The following is a 17,596-nucleotide window of genomic DNA, read 5'->3' as shown; positions in this document are numbered from 1 at the left end:
AAACTTGGTCAGGGCTTTTCAGATCCTGAGTCTCATGATCTTTACTCATGTTAACACTCTTCTCTCTAGTGCCAAACAGAATAACTCCAACAGTTATGTCTTCATTTAATGGTAGAAAATTCTCTCTCATCCAGGTGTTTATTTTCTCCAGACACTGGCACATTAAGTCTGTTCGGCTGCACGGCTGCAGTCATCTGGTGACGCACACACATAAGTGGTGTATCATCAGCATAACTGTGATAATTGATGTTCAAGTTCTGTATTATTTGACCCAGAGGGAGCATATACAAGTTGAACAGAAGAGGACCAAGAACTGACCCCAGGGGCACACCACAGGCCATGGCCACTCAATCAGATTCATAACTGTCAATCTTAACAAAATAACTATGGCCTTCTAAATAGGACATGAACCAGTTAAGGACTGTTCCAGAAAGTGTTGTGGTCTACGACAGGGGTCCCCAACCACCGGGCCGCGGACCGGTACTGGGCCACAGGCCACTTTAGACCGGGCCGTGGCGGGCCGCACAGATGAAAGACAGGAGAAAAAAAAAGTACAATACTTCCGATTTATTTATTATCTGAGGCTGAAAAACATTTAATTTTGAAAAGTGACCGGATTCTCTCCGTTATGTCCATCTGTGACTGACTCTTAACGCGTCAAGTTGTCTCCGTCGCGTAACGCTAATATTAAATGCACAAGCTATCAAATGAGTAAAATAAACAGGTCCAGTCCTTTGCTTTTCTCTGAATGATCGAGTGAGACAGTGCGTAAAACATTCCGACGCTACGAATGGAATAAATATTCGCTTGAATGGATTCGGGGGTAGCGTCTTCACCTTCATCCACATGAGGATGATATAAAGAGATAAGTGGCGAGGAGTTTTGTCATTTGGTGGCAAACTTAATTGGACGGATAAACAACATGGTGATGAGCGAGCTTGAACGTGATAATCGCAGGTTCGGTCCGTCCGTGTTCCGTCTTATGTCCTCACATCCCTTTTAGCCTTCTGAACGGGTCACAGGATGTTAATTAATATCCCGTTACCTGATTTTATCTCTGCTAGACACCTTTTAAGGAGGAATACTATTTTGACCTTGAAGTTTTTTTTTTTTTAATGTAGAAGACGAAGTGTGTAGAAGTGTGGTAGCATCGGCATTTAAAATATTTTTATGATTGTGATACAGCAGAAAAACCGGTTGCCATTGCAGTGACAATACTCTAAATGCATGTGGCACTGAAGCTCTTATTTTAAGCCACGGTTCATATGTGCTGTCGCATGGAGGCCGGATGGTGTGAACGTGAGAAAATGCATGGAAAGTAGATTATGATCTGTCTTGAATCGTCTTGTTCAAGAGAGAAAAGTGAGAAACTTGCAAGAATAACACAAGAATATGAGTGTTTCACACCAGCCTTCACTGAGGCAGCCTGCTAGCAATCCAAGGTAACCTGCTCACAAGACAATAAAACACACAAAGCAATGAATTCATTAAAACGGCGACGGTATCACAAATGTCTTACGAATGGGGAAAAAAAATGATCCCCTTGAAGATTTGAAACAATACTGCGGGCCTTGAGCCACTCGAAACGTGGCGACGACCCGATGCAAGAGAGCAAATATGAAAGTCATGACGGGAGCTCAGGAGCCGAGAGGTTGACGAATCTGCCACTAAATAAGTCAGTCAGCTCGATATGTCTCCTGTAATCATATCATTGCGGATGCGTGATTAACTCGCGGATCAATCGTTTCCACATTGAAAATACTGTCAGTCGTGCAATAAAAAGCATGTGATTAACATCAGTTGTTTGAGTTGCCTGCTGTTGACAGAGGAGACTGCCCACAATGCACGAGGACGACGAATGACATCACCTAGACAAACAAAATGGCCATGCAGACTCGCACTCATCTATTAATCGCTCACATCCCGGATGTGGATTCGTCCTTAATTTCCTGGTTCAAACTCTTTGTGTGTTTACACAACTTTTATTGATCTCTGCTGTATAAACCAGATAAATCTGATTGTCATTGTAAAAGTGCACATGGCTGGCATTGGAAGAAGCGTATCACTCCACGCGGGCGCCTTTAAGTTGTGATCATTAAATGAGATAATGAAGCACAGAGTTTACTACAGAGTCTACTGTTACTGCTCATGGCCACAAAGCGGAGGATCACAGAGTCAGCCAATGATGATTACCGGTAATTATGTACAAAGTGTGTGTGTGTGTATATATGTATATATATTAGTGCTGTCAAACGATTAAAATATTTTAACGAATTAATCGCAAATATTTCCATAATTAATCACGATCAATCAATCAATCGGATTTTTCAACTACAATTTTTTACAAAGCTCCGAACCGATATTTACTTCAGTAAAATCGTGGAAGTAATATGGAAAAAAACAAAGTATATTTTGATTCGAAGACTGTTTTAATAGCTTTCTTTGATCCTTGAATACGCTTCTTTTGAAGGTTTTCTGCTGCTTTCCGGTATCTATTACATATAGTATTTTGTGTTTTCATTTATTGCTTTCACTTGTTATATTATTGCTGTTTTGTTGTTGTAATGTAAAGTGCTTTGTCACAGCTGTAGCTGTTATGAAACGCGCTATAAAAATAGTTGTATTGTATTGTATAAAACACAACAGTTGAACAACACACCAAAGATGTACAACTAATATGGTATTTGAATTTGGCTTTTCAAAGTGTGCAAATTATTTTCGATTTCTCCAATGAGCCGTCGAGCAACCTTTCATAGTAAAACTGCGTAAAAGTCCGTCTTTACGACAGTGACTCTCCTCTAAATTTGGCTGCACAGTGAGCAGCTGCTACAGGAAGTAAATAAAATTGAGTTAATTGAGTTAATTTTTTTCTTTGTGCTTTATCAAATTTAAATTAATCTCCATAGTTAATGCTTTAACTTTGACAGCCCTTAATATATATATATATATATATATATATATATATATATATATATATATATATATATATATATATATATATATATATATATATATATATATATATATATATTAGTGCTGTCAAGCGATTAAAATTTTTAACTAATTAATCGCATAATTTTCCATAATTGATCGCAATTAATCGCATTTTTCAACTACAATTTTATACGAAGCTTGTAACAGATATTTACTTGAGTAAACGCTTGGACTTAACGTGGGAAAAAATTAAAGGTACATGTCGATTCAAATGCTGTTCTAATAGCTTTCATTGTTGCGATGTTTGCGCGTGTGTGTGAGTGTGTATCAATACATATATAAAAGTGTGACAGTCATTCAGCATTGGTCTTTTACAACAGTATGCATAAATAGCCAAGAGATCCGCTGAGATGCTGTGATACTTTCGCACTATATCTGTTCATAGATGACAGCCTTGTACGACTTAAATAATAGAACAATATGAATCATATCAGTCAAATCCAGGCCACCCGGGGAGGGTTTCTCGTCCGTCTTTCTCCATCTAAGCCTTTTCTCTCCACTTTCTTGCTGCCTTCATCGAGTCGGTTAAGTAATAGGAGATGAAGCCATCAAAGCTGCAGATCCCGTCCGAGGTTACTTTATATTTTGAAGTTCTCGACCACAAAATGTGCTCTCGGCCCGCGCGAATGAGCTTGGTACTTATATTCACTGTTTATCTCCACGCGCTGACCTCAGCTTTGGACTAATATAATCGCTCTCAGCGCTGTTTAAATAAACTGAAGGGCCTCCAAGCCTCCTCGCTTGCCGTTGACGTCCCAAAAGCGAGGCTAGCCAGGGACCCTCAAGGGGGAGAAAATTGGAATGATGGTTCCTGTCATTACAGTGAATACAATTAGATTTGATGTACGACCTTGCGCTGCAGCATAGTCCTTCTTCTTGAGCTTTGTTAAGGAGAACACCTGTGTGTCCATGCTTAACATATTCTCATAATAATTTAGTAGGATATCAGACAAATAATGTGACAAAATGAACTGCAACATCATGACAGACTTATGAAAACATTCGAAGCAGAAAATGTATAATTAATAATGGTCATGTAATTACACCGAAGACTGTAAATTTGTCGGTGTTCGTGTGAATAGTTTTTTTTTTTTTGTCCGTGCTTCAAATTCCTGACCAAAATTGAAGTTTGGAAACACTTTGCAAAGCCTGAAGTTAATCGCACCAGAGGGAGAGACTTTTTTTTTTTCTGCATCATGAGAGTCATTTGAAGGTGCAATTTATTTTTCTGAGAATGATTTCTATGGCGTGGCCGCCCACGTCGTCTTCTTGGATGTTGTACCTTCCCACTCATATTAGCCACATACATGCGTACATTAGCAGCGAGTGTTCTCATCACTCTCCGTCCCGCTAATGTCCCTGCCAGTTGCGGCGGAGGGCAACTATTACACGCCACAGATCATCAGTCAGGGGCCCGCGTAAATACTGGCACTTTTATGACGCCGCGTATTAGCCCGGCGGTGATTTAGCTCGGTGGTTTTTGCATCGTTACGCTCGTTTGGAGGCCAGCGCCGCTCGAGCTTTATCGTAGCCTTCGGGCGTGATCGGATGGAGCGCCGTCCTGATATTTTTCCCGATTGTGTCTTCATCGTGTTTTCTCTTCATCCCCCCCTGCTGGCCTGGATGTTTTTCTTTCCTTCATTCTTCCCTGGCTGAATATCAATTACTTTACCATTCAAGCCTCATTAAATAACCAGCAGATCATATATAAAATATGATTATAGGCTATAAACTTTGTGAGGCCGCCAGAGCGCTGCCACCTGGTGAATATGGAGTCGAAGGAGGCCAGTCTCGCTAATTGTATTGCATATTTATGCATGGATCTCTCCTTATTGGCTTTTAATACCTGAGTGTTTAAAAGTACACTAATGGCAGCGATTGCATCGAAAAATTACTTTGATTCTGCTTATGGAAATAATATTTTAGTGGGAATTGGAAATGTAATGACCTGTGTGAAAGGCTTGTGCTCGTTAATGGTGTTTTATACGTTCTTGTCCTCGGGGCCCAAAACATGCCATCAAGAAAAAAAAAAGTACAATTAAGCGTCATTGTTGTTTTACACAAAAATAAAAGGTTGCATTACCTCACATTACTTCCGCCGGGCTGTCTCAATAGAACATTTTTACGTGCGGAACGTTCAGTGGTTTCAGTATCAGCCAGTTAATAGTTGAAGGTCAGAGCGGCTGCAAAGTAATAATAGCACGGTGCTAAGCAGGAATAAAGCAGCAATCCAAAATAGTGCACTGAAGATGCTGCGTTGGCAAGGACCTTGAGTATCGATCGCATCAGGTGAGAAGTCATCGATCTGGCCGACGCTGCCGCTTCGCTCCACCTTTTTGTGCTGTACACTATGTGCAGCCAGCCACAGACGAATATTCCGATTATCAATGATGCCGGTAACGCCTGAAAAAGTAACTTCTTACTCAATCCTTTCCAATGCGTTACTTTTCTCAGTTTAGGAAACTGACTGCAGTTGCCGTGCAAAGTCATAATTTGTTACTGTATGCTAGTTAACAATGATGGTAATTAGATAACAAAAAAACTAACTGCCACTTGGTTGTCAAGTTTATGCGAGCAGGCTTGTCGGCATCTGTCGAATGTAACTAATAAAGTAACTTGTAATCTTACTTAGTTACTTTTCAAATGAATTATTCCGCAACTTTCAAGTAATCAGTAAAGTAACGGCAACGCTGTATGTTACATGCAATTTTATTTTATTATTGTATTGATTAAAAGACTGTCTGTCCCATCCATCCATCGGCAACTTCATCAACTGTTTAAGTGGATGTGGCTTAGCCCACACTGTGTGTGTTCCGCGGCCTTCCTTTTTGCAAAAGTGCCGTACTGATATGTGTGCGTTAATGACATATCTTTTTCTTTTTTCGAAACTGCCAAAGCAAATTTAGCCTGCGGCTGCGAATGTGGCAACGCGGTGTTCATGTGGTGCTGCCTGAGTTGCTTGGAGATGAGATGCGACCACCATGACTTCCCCCTGGAGAATTGGGGAATCGAATTTAAAAGCTATTTTAGGCGGCGGTGTCAGGTACAGTCACGACACCTGGGTCTGACATTCTTGGTTGAAATAGGATGGACCCCCTGCCAATGCAATATATGCATCGGGGGGAATATTTTTTATATAATTTGTGGAATATGAATTAAGTACCAAAATCCACCCCATCTCAGGGGGCGGCCATTTTGTCACGCGGACCTGTTTTCTGAAGCTGAGCCGTGATTGGTCGTTACCTGAGCCCTGAGCAGTTGCGATGTCATTTTCAGTCGACAGAAGTGACAAAATGGCCGCCCTCTGAGATGGCTAAAAACGGGTGGATTAACTCATATTCCACAAATGCAATATTTTGTCAGAATGCCTTGGTTTCCTTTAAGAAAGAACCCCTTTTTTTCAAAGTTTAAAGTGCCTCTTAATTGGCATTAGTAGGGGGTCCTTGGAAAAATATATCTATAGTCCCTTTACCCCAAACGTTTGAGACCCCCCAGTTTTAGACATCCATAAATCAGGCCTTTGCTGGGGGATCCTCAATTTTAGCCCGATTATTTGTTTGTGTGAACCCTCGCATCTTATTTCAAGAGCCCTCTCCTCATGCTCAAGCATGTTTACACTCTGTGTGTGCACTCGCCCCCCCCCCCCCCCCCCCACTCCCTCCTTCCCTCCCCTCGCCTCTCCAGTGTGCCTCCGATAGGCGCATGTTTGCACTTCCTTTTAAGGATTCATCGCCCATTGCCCCGCTACCCACATGTGTGTAGCATCTGCGCAGGCAGACGCGTGTTCACCCCGAAGGCCCCAAACCGCCAGGCGCAAAGGGTCACGCGGCGGAATTAGCCCTCACGCCAAAACAAAGCACCGAGGCTGGCAGGTTGGTATTTCAAAGTTTGGATTGAGGCGTCGGGCGGCCAACGGCGTTCCACGGTGACGTGTGACCGTAAAAGAAACTGCAGCCTAATTTATAATGCAGCCACTTTTGTTTTTGAAGCGGACGCCAGGTATGCGCTGGCCCTCATCCAATTGCAGATTTACTGTAAGAGGAAGGACAAAAGAAGGCAGCGCTGGAGGCACAGGCATCTTCAAGCCTTTCGGTTTGACACGTCCCCATTTTTCTTCCACGCGCTCGATATTTCTCCTCCTGTGACGCACACATTGCACAGGAGCGTCTCAATGTAGTGGAGTGCCATGTCGAAAGAGTTCCAGCCGCTTGTTGCTCTGGCTGTCAGAAGCCGAGACCCACCGCCGAGGTGAGGATGTGTGCGCTGCTCAAAACACATCCGCGTTTATATTTCTCTTCTCACCTGCTAGTTTAAGTCCAAGTCGCACAGGCAAGAAGGTTCGAGGAGCACCCCAAATTTGTATCACAAATATAAATACACATAAATTGACTTAAACACAACCGGCTTAAAAACACAAGCCTGCTAATTGAGGACCCCATAAAGGAGATTTCCGAAATTTTTGTCATTATGTCTACGGGTTTCCATTGTGTCTCCATATGGACCAAGATTATAATACACAATACAAGCCACCGGCCTGCTGCAGTAAGTAAGAAGTCCGATGCGGGGGATTCCCAACATGCTGTCGTTACGGTGTCGAAGCGGTTTTGTCATCGACGTGGGCCAGCCATCGCTCGGGATCCCATTTCGCTTAGGCGCCCTTCGCAATTGCCTGATTTGCCTCTCCTGTTGCGGCATCTCATTTTCTGTTGCCACCAGCTGTGACACTTGAAGCACCCGTTTGAAACCCCGGAAGGGAAAGGTATTATTTGATCGATTGTTGGATGTTGTCTTGTGGTCTCATGATGCCAAAATATGAAAAGCATTATAAAGAGGACTGTTTAAATACAAGTTGGAAGGATTGGTCCATGTATGGATCAAGCACTTGTTGTGAATTTTGCTGTTCACCTCCAAATCCGCTGCGGAAAGTATTGAGAACATTTAACAGTTGAATATTTAGTGCATTCAGAAGTTGAGAGAAGGTCAAATAGAGTTTGCCTGTTAAGGTTGTAGTGCATTTTAGGTTCAAACTGAAATTTCACCTAAAAGCTGGATACTCTGCGTGTATGTATACCGGTAATAGGACCCGGGCAATATGGATTTTTTGAGACCAGTGCAGATATTTGGCAGAAAGAAAATACAGTTCGCCGATTAATTAACTGATTAATTCAAAAATATATATAGTTCATAAATTAAAAAAAAAAAAAAACATATTTCAATTACCATCAGTTATACGTGGATTTTCGCTATTTTCTCGGCAGATGGGTCGCTATTCCCCAGGAATATCGGGGGTCAACTGTAAATATATTGTTAAAAACAATAATGTCCTTTTTGGTCCCATATGGATCCCTATACAGTATAGCAATTTCCCTTAAGATTGCATGCAATTAATGGCAATTTTCTTTTATCTTTTTCCCATTTGTTCATAAAATACAGATTTTGCACAAACACACAATAACATGAACTAAAAGTAAATAAATACAGTAAAATAACAAATATACATTGGCAGGAAAACGTCCCAATCAAAATATCGTTGTCGTTGGATGCAAGGTTATGGTATAGAATTCTATGAAATTTATAATGAGACAGGTGTTACTTGTGTACAGCTGGTGTAATCTTTAGAGTAGAAGAAGGTTAAAACAATCGTTAAACATCGGCCAATACGGCTGATCATTTCAAAACTTTTTGTTTTGGTTTTCAGTCTGATCTTTTTTTTTTTTCTTCAGAGTTATAATTTAATAAGAAAGTTAATATGATTTGCCGCCATTTAAAACTCAAAATGAACCTGATTATCACAGCATGCTTAAATTAGGTCACTTTTTGCAATCACACACCGGAAATGTGTTTTTGATCTGAACCTGAATTACACGGTGATGTCTAAATTACTCATGTAATGCATCTGACTTTTTTTTTTTTTTCCGCAAACGGTCTTTTCGGCGAACTGCTTTTGGTGGGATTCCACTCGCGGACATCCCTGGCACCGGCTTAACCTCTCACTCTCATGAATATTCTTATGATTGCAGTTCCCCGCATTGTTTCGCTAGCGCAGCCAGCCCCCGTCAAGCCGCCGTCTGTTCCTGGAGCCGTCGGTGCCAGAGCGAGAAGCCTCTCTGCTCCACTAATCTGGATTGCGGCGGCAGCAGCGAGTCACCTCAATAAAAGAGCAACTCCTGGCTGCCCGGGATCATAAAGGAGAATAAACAAGGTTAGGCAGAATAATTATGCTGAGCTGCTTCCTGGTATTAAGGGAATGGCATGACTTTGTCAGTCCAATACACAGAGCAATCCGTTAGAGCTCATGTCTTGCACCTAACATGTTCACTCTGACTCAAAAGGTTGGTGTACATGACGGCATTTTCATGCTAGCAACATTTCATCTATTTTACAAAAAAACAAAAAAAAAAAAAATAGAGGTTGAATTGTGGCCTGTGCGAGGACTGAAATATCTGAAAACTTGCAAATGCGGTGTTAAATAAATGATGTGTTACGCAACGTTCCCGCGGGTTGGCGTGGTAACCGAACGTGTGAACAACAAATAAATAAATAACAAACTTGACTCTGCCATTTTGTTGTTTTGCCGAGCTCGCGTCACGACACCATTGCGGGGCGGGGAGCAATGCTAGTTCTGTCGCTAAATTGGTCAATTTATTGATTCTGCAGTGAAATACTCATGACAGATTTATTGGGGATATTGAATTCATGACAGGAACAGGAACATTACTGCATCTAACTTGTAAAGTAATGAATCGCCTTTCCGGGCCTGAAAGCTCATCAACTTTCTTCAGTGTATGTGTCATTGTAAAAAACCCAAAACAACAACAACAACAAAAAAACGTTTTTTCGAGGTCCCCAATACGAACGACCCCCAAAACCTCACTCAGGTGTGCTGTGTGGAAAGTTAGAAAAAAAATAACTAGCCCCAGACACCAGTTTTAATGATTGTCATGAAAATGGATGGATTTGTCTATTTTAACGAGACATTAAAAAGTCTCAAGGACCCTTGCTCGAAACGGGACGGAAAGTAGTCCATTTTGGTATGAAACGGACATTTTGGGCAGATTCCAGAACTTGCTGGAGAATTTGCCCAAATGAGACGCAATTTGCTGATTGTTTGGAGGATCATGCAAAGGCCCATTCACAGCTCTTTGCAGATTAATTTGATTCATTTTCAAGGCGGTGTCTCAACTACAATCACATAAACAGTACATATATGAAAATCAAAATAACATGCAGTCATTTTAACGTATTGATTCGTCAGTGGATTTTTCAGTTTGAGCAATTATGAGAAGATAGAAATATGCAAAGTATTTGTTTATTGGAACACACGGAGACAACAGGAAAAAAATACATAAGACACAAGAATTGCATTTGTCACATACATCATTTTACTTGTATGGCATGTACCTAAGCCCATTCGTAAGACTAATGCTCATCAAGACATAAAAAAACAAAATTGCACAATAATGCAAAGTGGCATACTTCTTACTGGAATGAATGTCAGTGCTAATGTTTAAAGTTAACTCATTCACTGCCAATGACGAATTTACTTGTCTTTTCACATTCCAGCCATTCAACCCCAGGAACGTATTCATATTGTTTTCCATTTTTTTTCAAACCTTAGGGTAAAAGACGCTCTGTCTGGCAGTAAATGGGTTAAAATAACAAAGCCAAGACTAGTGACTGTCTCCACTTAAACTTATGACCTTGGTTTTCCTCCCAGTTTCACACCATAAACATTCCCCCATTGGCGCGTCGTGTTTGCGGAATACACGCAGAGAGCACTCAAAAACATGCTGCGATAAGAGCCTCCTTAACAGGCCGTTGAGGCGAAGCGTGCCACTTTTCTCGTAGGGTGCGAGCCACGCTGCAACGTTTCCAGGTGGTAATTGCTAAGTGATTAATGCCTGCTATTCAGAACTCAAGACGTATTCTCCCCGAGGCACAAGATCATACATTCCGTACCGCTATTAGAGAAAATGGAAACATCTTTTTTTTTTTTTTTTTTTTTTTACACCGTACCAATTCACAAAACAAATATATGGCCTTATATTTCCGTTGAAAGGAACTCACAATACTTCAGCATGCTGAAAGATTTTGGTCAATCAAAACACTTTGGGTATGACCCCTTTCTGTCTCAATGTGACCAACCAGTGCACCAAGCAAGGTCCATAAAGACATGGATGAGCGAGTTTGCTGTGCATGACTGATCCGCACAGTTCTGACCTCAACCCTGATAGAACATCTTCGGGACGAGACGACTTTTCGTTCCAACAACACAAATGTGCCTCTGGAAGGATGAAAGATTCCCATGAACACACTTTCAAACCTTGTGGAAAACCTTTTCCGGTATAGGTGAGGCTGTTGTAACGGCAAAGGGATGTAACCGCCCAAATCCAAAATGCTCAATCAGCACTGACCCAATCTGCGATTCAAAAGGCAACACGTGGGCTCGAGTATGCAACAGACGAGACGGACATAACCGAAGCAGGAGATCGGGCGGCCGGAGGGATTTGGCACACAGACGGAGTTCTCTCAGCTTTAATTTTCACACGGACGTTGCAGGTCTGAGAAGGAAAATCTGCTAAAGCCGCACATGTTATAATAGTTATAACTGGGACGTTGTCAAAGATAAAAGCAACTGATAAGCTCCCGTAGGCCCGTGATTTCCCCGTTTGTCAATTCCCATCCCGATTAGAGACAGCTGGATGGATGGAGCAGGCAGATGGTTTCCGCCTCCAGGCTTGCGGTCAACCTGCTTTTCAAGTCCATATTAGCGGTCCCGGGCCCCCCTCCGCCTTGTATGTCAGCATAGCTCTTGGTTTGTAGCCAATGCCGAGGAGCAAAAGCGTTGCATTCGAACGTCCTCCCTTAAATTTGCCTCAATGAAAATCTGTCACCTTCGAGAGCCAACTCAGATGATCTGCGCTCACTTGCAGCAAATCCATCTTCGTCCGCCTTGGCTGCGTCTTGTCAGTGGGGAGGACCTGACACATGGCCTTGTGCTGTTGCACAAGGTCTGGTCTCGATCTTCTGGCGGCAGCGTCATCGCCGTCTTTAGGGAAATGGAGTCCTGTGCATTTTTTTTTTTTTAATTTGGAGGAAGCAAGGTCCTGCACTACTTCTCACTATTGTTCAGCTTGTCCCTCGTTGTCTACTTCTCCGTCACAATTCCTTAACGATTATCACTGTGCGTAATGCCAAAAGGCGAGTTTAATGAAATACCATTTTCTGAAAAGTGACATTTATTTTGTTGTGAGATGTCACAGCAGTTTGTCCTTGCTTGTCGTCAAGGCTAGTATGCTAGCTAATGCAACAGAATACGACAGACAAGCCTCATGTGAAAATATGGTGAAAAGTGGTTTGCCACTGATTAGTTGTGATGTCATTTTCAGTCGACAGAAATGACAAAATGTCCGCCCCCTTAGATGGCTAAAAACAGGTGACTTTTGCTTAACTCATATTCCACAAACGCAACATTAATTAGAATGCCATGTTTCAACTAGTGGGCCTGCTGGGAACAAAAAATGTTTGGGTTGATTTCGACTTTAAGGATTTCTACCATTTGCTGGGGGCTCAGTCCTATCTGTGTCGGGCAGAACTGAGGTCTACCTGAAGAGATGCAACATGCTAATTTCCGTTACCATGTTTATGGTGTTTCACATCATATGTTAGCATTAAGCTAGCTCCTTTTCATTATAAAAAATATAGACATTTTGGTGTTTAAATATACAATGGTTAATTATCTTGTTGTGTATGTATGTTTAACAGAAGAGTGATGAATTATCAGCTTGAAGAAAGCAAGCTATGGTTTTATTTTGCCTGCATTTTGTGTAGTTTTTTAGCTACCAGTACATACATTGAATGTATGTACTTTTATGGATGAAATGACCAATCCATGTCTTTCTTTCACCAAAGCATGCAGGCGCATGTTTCAAGCTGTTCATTGCAATGATAATGGTCACTAAAGTACGTTGCTTTAAAGTATTTATACTGAGCAATCCTTCCTCTGCAGTTTAAAGACATTTATGAGCCTACAAATGTCTTGGCGGATTGGTTCGGATGCCCTGCTGGATGTCACATATGGTGAGTTTGCAGCAACAAACTTTCACCTTCAGTATCTTTACTATCTTCCCGTGCAAAGCAGAGTTTTATGTTCAAGTGCTAAAACAGGATGTTCATAAAGACGTTCAAGAATCTCCCATCTTTTGTATAATCCTGCATTAGTGCTCAACGTGTCTTTGCAGAGGTGAAGGAGCTAAGCAGTCACGCTACGGTGAAAGCCAATCAATTTATTTGTATCAGTCTTTGAAAAGCTCATCTCATTAGTGGAGCTGTGACGCTCAAGAACACAGTTAATGCTCGTTTCTCGCTGCTTATGTTGCTGAGAAATAGTTGGATTTATCTAATATTGCGCTCAAGTACGGTGCATGGACTTCGATATTTAGATTTGATTTCCCTCTAATTTACATTGCGTGGTGGTGTACAGCTGCACCAAGCATGTTCCTCTCCTACACAGAGTTTGGATAATCATTTCTGCTTCTTAAAATAACCCAATAAATTCATTAATTACACTGGTCAACAACTTTTTTTTTTTTTTTTTTTTTTTACAATTTTTTTTATTCAGAAAGGCAAGTAAACTTTTCTAGATGATTTTGTTTTTAGCGCTGATTATGAATCTGCCCGCAGTTTTTTTTCACAATAAGATAATATAGTAATATATTTAGTAATATTTATGAATTAGGGGTTACTCCTTGGCGGGTTCGGGGTTAGGTTCAGGAAAAGGTGGAATTTTTTTCTGAAACGTCATAGCTATAAATTACAACTTATGGTAATATCCATATTGCGCAAGCTTTTATAGGTAAAAACAAGAAATGAAAATATCTTAAAAAAAAAACCTGATGTGGTAAGAAAAAAGTAAAGACATTTTTTTTAAATCAGCGTCAAAAATCAGTTGAGAGACACATAAAGCCATTTTGGAAATTTTTCACAATTTAAAGCAGTTCCAAATTGTCTTCATAGTTAGTTATTTGATATTCTTTGGTGAAAATATGCAGGATAGAAGAATGACAACACACTAAACAGCCACTTGTAACATTTTGTTTTTGGGTGGGGAGTTTTTGAGGGGGAGAGGCAGTTATATTTTATGCAAACGAAGGAAGCGGCTACTCAGTTTTGTCAACTTAGCAACTTTGTCGCTACGCAGTACTTGGCGAATTTTGCGACTTCTCGCGACTGTTTTTCACACCCAAAAAAGCAACTAGCGCCAAATCTAGTGTCATTTTGTGGATTTTTGAGAAACTTTTAACGTTCACTCTTCCTCATCCAAACTGCGAATGACTGGTACTTGCCACCAGTGGCGTATCACAAATCCGTTGCTAGCATAGATAGATATGCAAATATATTTTATTTTTAGTGAATAAATCCTTTTTAGCTCAATGGCGTGAAACTTGATCATTTCCATGCTACACCTTATGATCTGTGGTTTTGAATCACTGTACTAGGTTGTCATGGTGTGTGCTCACAAATGTGGTGTGTGCCTTGTCAACGAGTGATTTATCAGTGCGCACTTCCTGTTCTGCGGTCACTCAGCGATAATTTGCATCCTGTACGGCAGCAAATCTGCACGTTAACTCTGAATTAGCTTATGTAACATGTACCACTTTAGAATAAACTTTTGTGATTTATTTGCATGAGTCTTGAATCGTTAAAGTGCTTAGTGTCAACCCAGCAACGAGAGCATGAAGTCTTTGAGAGCAGTTTTTGCCTGAAAAAAAAAAAAAAAACTGGACATCATACAGCCTCATCAATGCTGATAGATTACTGAAGCTGAAAATAGAAACCCGCACCCCGGCGTCCACTTGTGACCCCGCCTGCTTGGACCGGTCCACATTCGACAAATGTCAGCAAACGCGTGGTGTTGCGTCACCATAAATGAGTATCGATTTTGCCTGTGTATCACACCTACGTGCCTGGAAACCGAAATATAAAGCTTAATACGGTGAGCTATGCTATAATAAAGTCAGTGTTCTTGTTTATACAGCATGTCAATGGATATATATATTTATATATATATATATATATATATATATATATATATATATATATATATATATATATATATATGTATATATATATACTCTATATATATATATATATACTCTATATATATATATATATACTCTATATATATATATATATATATATGTATATATATATATATATATACTCTATATATATATATATATACTGTATATATATATATATATATATATATATATATATACTGTATATATATATATATATATATATATATATATATATATATATATATATATATATACTGTATATATATATATATATATATATATATATATATATATATATACTGTATATATGGGTTTATGTGGGATTCAGCATGAGTCCAAACAAGAATTCACCATGCTGAGAGCTGCCTGAGCTGCGAGGCTGCTTTGGGCTATTTGGGTTCTTTACCTGCTCGGTGGGAGTGCTCTCAGCTCCAAATACCCTTCCCAGTGGGATGACTTGCTCTGTACGTGTGTGTTTTTGCACGAGTGGCATTGTGTGACTGATTGTTATTGCTTGTGCCAATCATATATATATATATATATATATATATATATATATATATATATATATATATATATATATATATATATATATATATATATATATATATATATATATATATATATATATATATATATATTTATATATATATAATTTGAATTTGGTTGTAGAGCCTGGTTGTGGATTCTGCCTCCTGGCCCTTCTTCATCACAAAGGCTGCCTGACACTTTTAAAGGAGGCATAGTGTGCATTTTTCACAATCTGTAAAAGTTTCCAGGTTTCCTCTTAATATTTGATGAATAGGAATAGATGTGACTAAATCAAAATCTGTTGTTACGATATTGTCGCGGTATAGCGGCCACGATATGGCATCACAACCAACAACGGTGACAACTTCACTGAGCAATCAACCACTGATTGTGCCACATAACAGACACAATACAGCTCTGCTTACCTATTGGCATTGACATGATCGTAGCAGTGGCGCACTTTTGGGAGAAATTTATGTATTTGCATTGAATTAACTCGACGTGACAGTCTTTCTACATTAGTTTCGTCCAGCGGTCGGATGCTTGAAAGTGGCTATGGATCTTCACCCAGCCTGTCATGTTTGTAAAATGTGGTAATTACATAAATTAGCATTAGCATTTGCATTGGTTACTGGAAGTGCAGAATAGGTCAGTCACAGACACATTTGAAGAACTAATATTGTATTCAACTCTTTCAAAATTACATTATACACAATGTATTTTCAGTTAAATGCATTACCTGTATTATCTTAGCACATATTCTAGTATGACATTTGCTGCTCTTGTCAAATCATCATTACCTGATGAACACACATTCACCCATCTTAAATCGATTCGGCTGGAACTGTGCCCCAATCCTCCTTTGCATTTTTCCTTTCCTGGAAGAAAGCAAGGTGAGATCAGGTTTCAATACAGCTGCTCGGCAAACGATGCGATACACGCAAAGCAAAATGTGCCGTCAAATGTTTTGCTTGGAACACACAAACATTTGAATGCAAATGGTAATTACAAGGCAAAACATGGTGCCACTCTCCTAATGTATAATCCAATTCTCAAGAAACTGCTTTGACTGAAAAAGCAAGATCTTCTGTTTGTAGTTGGGCTTCTCGGGCTTCCTTAAGTGACCCTCAAACTAAATTGCACTCAGCACTTACAAGCCATTAGTAATCAAGTCTTTCATTGGATTGATTTTAGTGCCGGCATAGCTCGCCTGTGTCTCTGAATCATAGACAAACGACGGATTCGTTCTGAACTCAAATCAAGGGAAACATGCCCAGCATAACGTGCTCTAATTGGAGAAAAAAAATTCAGTCTGTCCATCTGGGCCCTTCTGAAGTGAACAGACAAAGACAAGTTGAGCTACGTTTTGACAGAATCGATAGACGGCTGGGCGGATAGCGTAGATAAAGAAGCTCCGTGATTCTCAGAGGCTGAGAATATGCAGGCTCCCTCTAGTGGTATGCAAAAGAATCACTGCCTAAGTACCAGATCAGTTGCATTTAACTTTTAAAGGAAAATGCGTTTGAATGTAATCTTTAAGAAATGTTTGTTTTTCAACATTTAGGCTGCATTCATTTAACTTTAATGTGCAATAAATTTTTATCATTATTTGCCTTTCTTCAAGCACATTGTTAATGTTCAAACCGTGCATAATGTTACAAAGGCGTACAATAATATTAAATGTACTTTTGAGGAATAAAACCTGTCTTATTAAAAAAACATTTTTAATGAAAACATGGGCCTTTTGCGCTACTGCTTTTCAAAATCCTTCGGAAATTCTTTTTTGAGTTTTTCCTTGCCCTCCTGGGGGTTAAGATGAGGGGATATCGTTAATATGTTGTCAACTATGGGCACGTGAAGCCCTTTGAGACTTTCTTGTGATTAAGGGCTATATAATTACATTTTACATGACGGTGGCACACGTCGTTACTCGGTGTAAAGCAGTACTGAGGAGTAATTTTTCAAAATTCAAATCTATTGGGAACAAA

At 40.0% G+C, this 17,596-nt stretch overlaps 1 protein-coding gene across 4 annotated transcripts in view; it reads left to right on the top strand.

Annotated features, from left to right (window-relative positions):
- chrm3a (cholinergic receptor, muscarinic 3a) overlaps positions 1-17,596 on the top strand; it is an 86,747-nt gene that overhangs the window by 64,289 nt on the left and 4,862 nt on the right. For 2 of the 4 annotated variants that reach the window (XM_086045875.1, XM_086045873.1), the window contains exons 3-4: positions 9,015-9,196; positions 13,004-13,074. The exons of 1 other annotated variant lie outside the window; for it this stretch is intronic. The gene's annotated coding sequence lies outside the window, so the exon portion shown is untranslated. The remainder of the gene's footprint in view (positions 1-9,014; positions 9,197-13,003; positions 13,075-17,596) is intronic. One more of the 4 variants, XM_086045874.1, reaches the window with a different exon arrangement.

The sequence above is a fragment of the Filicampus tigris genome, chromosome 11 (assembly GCF_054856515.1).
Source record: "Filicampus tigris isolate MCC_2025a chromosome 11, RoL_Ftig_1.0, whole genome shotgun sequence".
NCBI classification, from domain to species: Eukaryota; Metazoa; Chordata; class Actinopteri; order Syngnathiformes; family Syngnathidae; genus Filicampus; species Filicampus tigris.
This window is presented reverse-complemented; position numbering and strand designations above follow the sequence as displayed.